General features: G+C 36.7%; 1 protein-coding gene across 1 annotated transcript in view; it reads left to right on the forward strand.

Annotated features, from left to right (window-relative positions):
* CNTN5 (contactin 5) overlaps positions 1-8,980 on the forward strand; it is a 1,092,962-nt gene that overhangs the window by 247,966 nt on the left and 836,016 nt on the right. The gene's annotated exons all lie outside the window — the stretch shown is intronic.

The following is an 8,980-nucleotide window of genomic DNA, read 5'->3' on the forward strand; positions in this document are numbered from 1 at the left end:
GGGGGAAGGGGCCCCCCCCCCCCACACACACACACACACCGTGCACGAATTTTGTGCACCAGGCCTCTAGTATTAATATAATAAGTTAGTTTGAGAAGTTTTTAAGAAAATCATCTAGCATTCTTTCCCAGTAGATAATGATATACTGTATTTTTTACATGTTAACAGATTTGCTTTGGTAATTTTTTTGTCAAGGAATTGTGTATCTATATTTAGAAAAGCATTTACATATTTTTTCTTATAATACCATTGTCAGATTTGGGTTTCAGAGTTGTACTGACTTCATAAAAGGAGATGGGGATTGAGATACCTTAGCCTTCAACTAGGGAGTCCCATCTACTTGGCCATACCCTCCAGAGTGGAGCTTTTCATCCCAGTGAGAGGTACCAGGCATGGAGTCAGGGAGCAAGTCATGACTCAAATAACATAGACTGTATCATTTCTAAAACATAATTAGCAGGTTTCCTTCAGAAAATATGTGTGTGTGTTCTTTGCAGTATGCTCGTAGGACAATTTCTAGAGACTTTAAATTTTTAAAATAATTTTCACCAATTATAGTCGTTTCTCTAGGGAGAGGGTCCAAAGAGCATATCACACTACTATTCTTGAATTTGTTCACTGGGTTCACTGGGTACTTTTTTTTTTTTATTAAAAACAAGAAATTCTTATTTTGATATTTTCCAAAGATATAAAAATGACCTAATTTTAAATTATTTTAACTGGTTCTTGAAATATAGGCCTTTTTCAAAAAGTGCAACTGTTTAAACCAATAACATTGTAATTTTAAGGAAATTATATTGTATTCTTCATACTAGTTTGTTACAGTATTAAAATTGACCATATCCTTAGATGTGTATATAATATTCCAGTACCTATACCTTTTTTACCATCCTCAAATCCCCAAGGAAAGACTTAAAAATAGTTTATATTAAAGAGTTTAAAAGGCTAAGCTTTTTGCTGAGGTTGATCTCATTAAAGAAGAAGAATGGGGTGGGGAAAGGAGGAAAAAAAGAAGAAAAGCTGAATAGTCTGGGCTCTGCATATGTCCCTGTTCAGTACCCCTTCTGGTCAATATTTAAAGGGAAAAATGCTCTTGGAGAGGACCATGACCTGTCACAGAAACAATGTGATTCAAAGCCCTAGTGGATCATAGAAGCCTAGAAATTTTACCCAAGTCACTTTGACTGGCGTAACGAGAGACAATAAAACACATTTACTCAATCCAAAATCTGTGTAGGTTCTTCCTTATACTTTGGCAGATGAACAAATCATAAAAATAGTGTTAATAACATTTATTTATGAATCAGTGGTTTGCAATCTCTTGGAAATGCATTGCTGGGTAAGTTAGGCATTGATATTATCTCATTTTAACACTAAGTAACCAGGACAAGAAAGGGGCAGAGAAGGAAGTTAAATTTAGGTCTCCTTTTGAGAATAGGTGGGTGAGAGGGTGGTTAATTGTGTCAAAGCTACCAAATTTTGACACTGACATTGCTTTAAAATTGGGGCAATGTTGGATACTTAAAAAAAAAATCCTTAATTCCTGAACAGAATATTATTCTGAGTTTTATGGTCAGACTGTAAAGTAGCCTTGAGGAAGTCATGACACTTCATCTTTAAAATAAAGGAGATAGCCCTGGCTGGTGTTTGCTCAGTGAATATAGCATCTGCCCACATCCTGAAGGGTGGCGAGTTTGATTCTCGGTCAAAGGCATTTACATGGGTTGCAGGTTCCATCTCCCCAGCCCCCAGTCCTGTCAGGGTGCATTTGAGAGACATCCAAATGATATGTCTCTCTCACATCCTCACATCAATGTTTCTTTCTCTCCCCTTCCTCCACTCACTCTCTCCTCACTCCCTTCCACTGTCTCTAAAAATCAATGGGAAAAATATATTTGGGTGAGGATAATAAAATGAAGTAGATAAACCTGAAAACAGTATTTTCTTTTAGCTGCTCTTTATCTGAAAATTATGTCCTTGTCCTGTTTACTACCTAGAAATATGGCTTGCAAAATTATCTTCAGATTTTTATATGTCTTAAACCACTATCTCTTAAGACATCACAACAGATGGCTGCTTTGTTGACTGTCACTGCCTTTTAACCAGGAGAGAAATTTGAAGAGGCCACCAATTCATTCTTTGATTGTGATCAGGCCTCTATCATCTGAAATGAAATATCAAAATTTGTTTCAGTGAAATTTGAGTACATATTTTACATTAATCCAACAAATAAAAACAAAATAAATATAACAGTCACAGATGTATTGCTTACTTCCTCGAAAAATTGCAATGCAGTAGTGATGCTTGAGAGCAAAAAAGATATAATATGATATACCTGGATTAAAGACAACATATGTTGCTTTGAAAAATGATTCCATCACATACATGCTTTTTGACCTGAGGTTAATTATACACCCTGTATGAGCCTTAGATTCCTTAGATGTTAAAGATCATGATGATGACCTCATTATGGGATTGCTTAAACATTAAATATACTGTTATTCACAGTGCATAAACTTCAGGAAATATATTTTTTCGCCATACTATTCTTAATAATTGCTGTTATAATATCATTCCTTCTCATTCAGCAGAAGGTGCTATCATATAGCCGGGCAGTTAAGAAAGTGGTCTCCACTCAGTCTGCCTACATTACTAGTAAATTATATGGTGCTAAACAAATTAATTAGCCTTTCTGTATAGGATTGTTGTGAAGAATAGTTCAAATAGTTTATGTGAAATTTTGAGAAGACTCTACAGCATTTAAAAAATACTCAACTGCTATTAGCCGCCATTTTTATTTTCTCAAAAAAATTCTATATGGCAAATAAGAAAACAAAACAAAGGAATTTAAAAAAATTAAGGTAATTATTTTAAATCTTTCAACTATTAAATGGCAAAACCATTCCAGAAAAAAAGTGGAGATGTGATTGCAGGTCTTCTATTAAAAAGAGAATGAGACAATATTTTAATAAATATAGTCATTCTCTTCATTGGAAAAAAAACGGGGAAGTGTTTTTATTCAAAAGAGAGCAAAAGGAAGAGATAAAAGAACCGGACAGGAGCACCCATAACTATTTGGATTTATACCTCACTCAATTTTCTATAGACCTATGCCTTTCTCTTAGGTATCATCCCATTATCCAAGATTTCAAGGTTGTTTTTGTTGTTTTTCTATGACTTATTTTCTCTAGAATACCACGTTCAATGAATAGAGTTCAAATATCAAATAAATAAGGTTTAGCTATCAACATATAAGTTCACACTACTAAAACAATTTCTTAACTGTTTGAAATAATTGTAGGTCATGATTCAGGAGTAAAAGTAAGTTATCTTGAAATATGTAGATCATGGTGACCCATTTTCAGCTTGAACTATTTGTGCTTTGACACAGATCTTCACTTTTTTGGTAATCAAAGAGGTCTTATTAATTCATTTTTATTTGAATCATTAATGTCTAAGATCCACACATTAATCCAATAATTTATTCTAGATTCAAGACTTCCATAGACAGCTAAAGATGTGCTAAGAAAATGTTAACGTTGAAAAGGCAGGTAAATTCTCATGTATTGAATGAAAGGACAAAATGATTTATTTAGAATGTGATGGGTCTCCTTCCTGCTTAGGTGAATTTAATTTACTACAGAACACAGACCCTGAGTGTGAAATAAAGCACCTGGAAGTGTACATTTTCAAAGGAGGATTGATTTACATAAAATTTATGCTCAGCAATTTTGTATTTCTTAATTAAAAAGGCCATTTAGCAAAGCCCATTTAAACTGTGTCAATAATAATCAAGACAACTGAAAAGCAAATATTTGATATAGTCATTGATATCTGGAATAGTAAATATTGTGTTTGCAACAATGTGCCATAATTTTATATCGCTTGAACCTTAGTCATAACCCAGACTTTATTGACTCAATAAAGGATTTTTCCATTAAAATACATTCTAAGATGAACATATGTTGGGCTCCAAATAAAGAAAATAGGGAAGGATTGTCTTACTCTTCGGTATCTGAGAACATGGGTTAGAAAGTAGATTTGAAACCAAATTAGCCCAAAAAGGCCAGAGATATGTAATATGTGAAAGCCATTTGACCATGTACAAGCAAATTTCAAGATCCAAATCAACAAATATTTAATAAATTGAGTAGTGCCAGTGTGCAGACATGTAGAGCTTCTCATTGGGATAACGTATATGAAAAGGGAAGCATAAGTTTTCTGAACAGCATTCATCTCTTTAATTACCAAAAATCATTATTTACTGCTAATCCAAGTGGAGTATGCACATGTATATGCTATAAAATATTTTTATTAACTGAAACTCTTTAGCATTCTACAATTGCTCCTCTAAAAATTTCACAACTGTTCAGACATAGATAGACGGAGTGTACTACATGAAGAATTTTGAATTGCTGTTTCATTCCTTTCAAAAATATGGATATGTCATACCATATATAGTTGGACTTACAGCATCTCATTCCAAATAACTACTTTCACTGGCTCAGTGGTGACTATGTGTGTGAAGGCTAGTTTTACTTTTACAATCACATAGCGAGAAAGAGTATTTAATTTCTGGGCAAAAGAAAGACAAAGTTCATCCTTCACTGGAGCGAGCTTAGGAGGAAATTTAAGCTGGAAGGAGAAATCAGAGTCATTGATTGGCACATAGCCAGAGAAATATATTAATACAGTGGTTCTCAACCTGTGGGTCGCGACCCCTTTGGTGGTCGAAGGACCCTTTCACAGGGGTCGCCTAAGACCATCCTGCATATCAGATATTTACATTATGATTCATAACAGTAGCAACATTACAGTTATGAAGTAGCAACGAAAATAATTTTATGGTTGGGTCACAACATGAGGAACTGTATTTAAAGGGCCAGAAGGTTGAGAACCACTGTAATAGAACAACTGCTATGACTGCTCCTCTCAATTAACAATAGCATGTGGAGGAGAGGAGGAAAAGGGGGGATGAGAGGACAAAGAAGGGAATGGGGAGGAGGTGTCCGAGTATAATTAAAATATGTATCTAAAATGCTTTAGGGTGGGAATATATTAGGATGTGAAGAGAATATACTGGGGAAATTAAAGGAGAATGTCTTCCCAAAAGAGGTAATAGTTTTGTGTACAGTAAATGGCGAGGTTTGTAAATCTAGGGACTCTGACTCAGTAGGACTGGAGTGAACCTGAGAGTCTGCATTTCTAACGATCTCCCAGGTAACGCTGATGTTGCTGTTCTGTAGACAGCACTTTGAGTAGCGAGGTAGTAAAGGGTGGGGAATGTGTTAATGTCTATTCCAGGCAGAGTGACAGATACACTATATCCTGGGAGAATAAAGAAAGTAGTTCTGGTGAGTAGTTCAGATAATGAAGTTGGAAAAATGAGTAGATTTTAAATAGCATCAGACTAAAGATTCTGAGCATTGTTTTCTTTTTGCAAGTCCACAGTGCCTCTCTTCATAAATGTGGCACTGTAGGTTTGTTTGTAAGGAAGCAAACAAGTTATCGTTTAAAGACGAGACAAATCAAGGTAGAGAGAGAGAGAGAGATAGATAGAGAGAGAGAGAGACAAGAAAAACTGTTGGGAGGCTGCCCCCACTGCTCAGGTGAGGAGAGCACTTCAGTGAACATTAGCATTGAAGATGGAGAAGAGAGTACAGAATTGGTAACTATTTCTGAATGATCATCACGGAATATAGTACATTATTGGATGGGAATAGTTGGCATAAACAAATGCGAAGGAAAATGATGCTTTATATTTGTTTTACTTTATTTTGCTTTTGCCAAGGAACTGTGTTAATGAAAAAAAAAATAAGGAAAACACATAATATTTACAAAGTGAAACTTATAATAGGGGGTGTGAAAATAATGAGGTTGAGGGGCCTATATAGTATTCATAGGTGTGTACTGATTAGGCACCTACAGGTTTGGACGATAAGGCCTAGAAATAGGTCACTGATGTTGATAATTAGAGAGCGAAGGACACTGTACTGATTAAACGTCTACAGTAAGCCAGTCATTTTTGTCATACTTACTTCTTTTCATTAAAATGTTACTATAAACTTAGCAAAGCAGCTTTGATAGACTGATACAAATAATGGAGAAGGAAGTGAATGTGTGTACCTCCTGGGAATGTGTGTAGGTGTGTATATAAATTTGGACTTGGGAAAGTAATGCCCGTGATATTTGTCCCTTTAATTTGGTGATAAAAGGAGCATATGCCTTTTTTTTCCCCAGAGGGGCCATTCCTGTTTTCTTTTTAATATATTTTTATTGATTTCAGAGAGGAAGAGAGAGGGAGAGAGAGATAGAAACATCAATGATGAGAGAGAATCATTGACTGGCTGCCTCCTGCACGCCCCCTACTGGGGATCAAGCCTGCAACCCTGGGCATGTGCCCTTGACTGGAATCAAACCTGGGACCCTTTGGTCCGCAGGCCGACACTCTATCCACTGAGCCAAACCAGCTAGGGCCCATTCCTGTTTTCTAATTATGTGTTCTGGTTGCACTTGTCCCCAGAAAAAGTGTCCCACAAGCTTTGCTCCAGGGCCAAAGGCATCCTTCTGTAGATGCTGACAAATAAGGTTAGTAAATTACCTTATCCAAGTTTAAAGCTGGTGGTAACTGCAAACCATAAAGCAATTGATGATGCCAAGCAGTTTGTCAATATTCATATCCCTGGAGTCCCATCCCTAGAGAGATGCATCTTTGTATCACCACTTAGGTGTTATGGCATTGTACCAAAATCAAATGGGGAGTTTTAGGAAAGGCTGATATAATTCTTCATGCCTTTTTGTAGTAGATTCTAGAATTTCTGAAAGACTAGGAAATCACTTCACGGATTGATCACTTCTACCTATATATGGTCAGTTTTCTCTAATTAGAACTCACAGAGCTATCAAAATAAACAGGTAAATGTTGCACATCTCTCATGTACTTAATGTTTTCAAATGTACTCGCTCTTCCATGGAAGACACACGGGGTGGGGAGTTGGGGAACACGTTTTAATTCAAGCCATTTCCTCCCAGGACACACATGTTTATGAATCACAGAAAGCTGGACCATAACATTGTCAGCACCTCAGTTAATCTTCAATTTTGAAATTAAAGCTTTAAACAGAGCAAAAAAAAAAACACACACACACACAAAAGAAACAACAACACAACAAAACCCTTTCATCCCATTGATGTGGAGCAAATCAATTAAAAACAATTGGAGGGAACAGTGATAACAGATGTCCAGCTCCAAGCAGAGTCTAACGAGATGATTACGTGCCCTGGCGGCCAGCCAGACCGCCGGGCTGCTTTTCATGGGTGTTACTTTGCTGACAGTACCTTCACGACATTTGTACCTTGGCACCAGAAGTGCTAACAGCTGCCGTGCCAGCGGTGGAGAGGCAGCAAAGACCTTTTTCAGCGTTAGTTGCTCTCACAGATTCTCAGCGCCCTCAGAGAATAGAGCCTCTATGAAGCGACTTCAGCCTGCTATCTCTTTTGTGAGGATTTTTGCTCTCGTGTCTGAAAAGCCGTTTTGTTCCATGACATTGGACCTAGGGGAGGGAAGAGGGTTTCTCGAGATAGAAGACGAGTGGTAAACGTGTGACTAATGGCAGTAGCAAGGTTGGTCTGGGAGTTCACGGTTTTATGAAATGAAATATTTCAACAACCATTTCTGTGCTTGGTTATTTGCTACCAGCAGCCCTTTTGACCCCTCAGTGAGGGAGCCAAAAAGGACTAAAGGAGAAAAATTCTAGTTATTTTCAAGTTAGATGATGTTCTTAACTAACAGTGACAGATGTATCAGTACGGCTTCTAGTGGTGGCTAATAATAGAGGAGCTTCAGGCTGTGGGGAAACGAGGAAGGTCAGAAGGCAAGCGCACATCTGTGAGAAAAGAGTTCAAGTGATAAAAGGTGAGATGTGGTTTCAGGAAACTTTATTTTTGAAGCTCTGCCCAGTCAGTATTGGTGTTTTCAGCGTTATTCTTGGAACATCCATGTGTCAATAATTTGAACAAACTCTAGAGAACCAAGTTCCTAAAAGGCATACAGTGCTGTTTACTATCAGGAGCCATTATGCATTGAGAGCTGTTTTTGTATATTAAGCTTCTTTCTTCTTTCACTATTGCTACCATTTTGGTCTTAGAAATAGGTAAAATTCGTTAGCTAAACATAATTAGCTCCCCATAGCAGAAAGAACATTTAGGAGACATTCTACAACAATTAATTTATTATAAGAAAATTTTTCTTTAAATGTTTCAGTCACTAAGACTTTCATAGCATTGGAGAATTTTTTGTAAAAAGTCTACTTAGAACTTTATTTTTTTTAAATATATTTTATTGATTTTTTACAGAGAGGAAGGGAGAGGGATAGAGAGTTAGAAACATTGATGAGAGAGAAACATTGATCAGCTGCTTCCTGCACACCCCCTACTGGGGATGTGCCCCCAACCAAGGTACATGCCCTTGACCGGAATTGAACCTGGGGCCTTTCAGTCCACAGGCCGACACTCTATCCATTGAGCCAAACCAATTAGGGCTATACTTAGAACTTTATAAGTTTGATATCTCTCTACTACTTTTCTGAAAACTGTTACTTTAAAATTTGGATGTAAGACTGTTTATTGATATTTCACACATTCTTTATACACAAAGAAAAGATTTTTAAGCAGTATAAAAAGCCAAAAATATGAGACATTTGAGATATACATAAGTAATCTATAAATAACTCTAAGTAAGTAAAGTTCAAGGAAACAGGAAAGTGAGAGAAACACCTATAATTAAGCATGATTCAATCACTGCCCATAAATTTCTGTTTTCTTCATATGCAGTCTGATGTCCAATGTAGTGGGTTTTGTGTAGCTAATGTGCAACTACAGTTCAGTACGCCAACTCCCAAATTCAGGATTCTTTCTAATACTATATCTCTGGACATGCCCAGAAAGCCAAACATCAGAATTGGGGCATGAGGTGGGGGTG

This window comes from Myotis brandtii, unplaced genomic scaffold, assembly GCF_000412655.1.
Source record: "Myotis brandtii unplaced genomic scaffold, ASM41265v1 scaffold37, whole genome shotgun sequence".
In the NCBI taxonomy this organism is placed as follows: domain Eukaryota; kingdom Metazoa; phylum Chordata; class Mammalia; order Chiroptera; family Vespertilionidae; genus Myotis; species Myotis brandtii.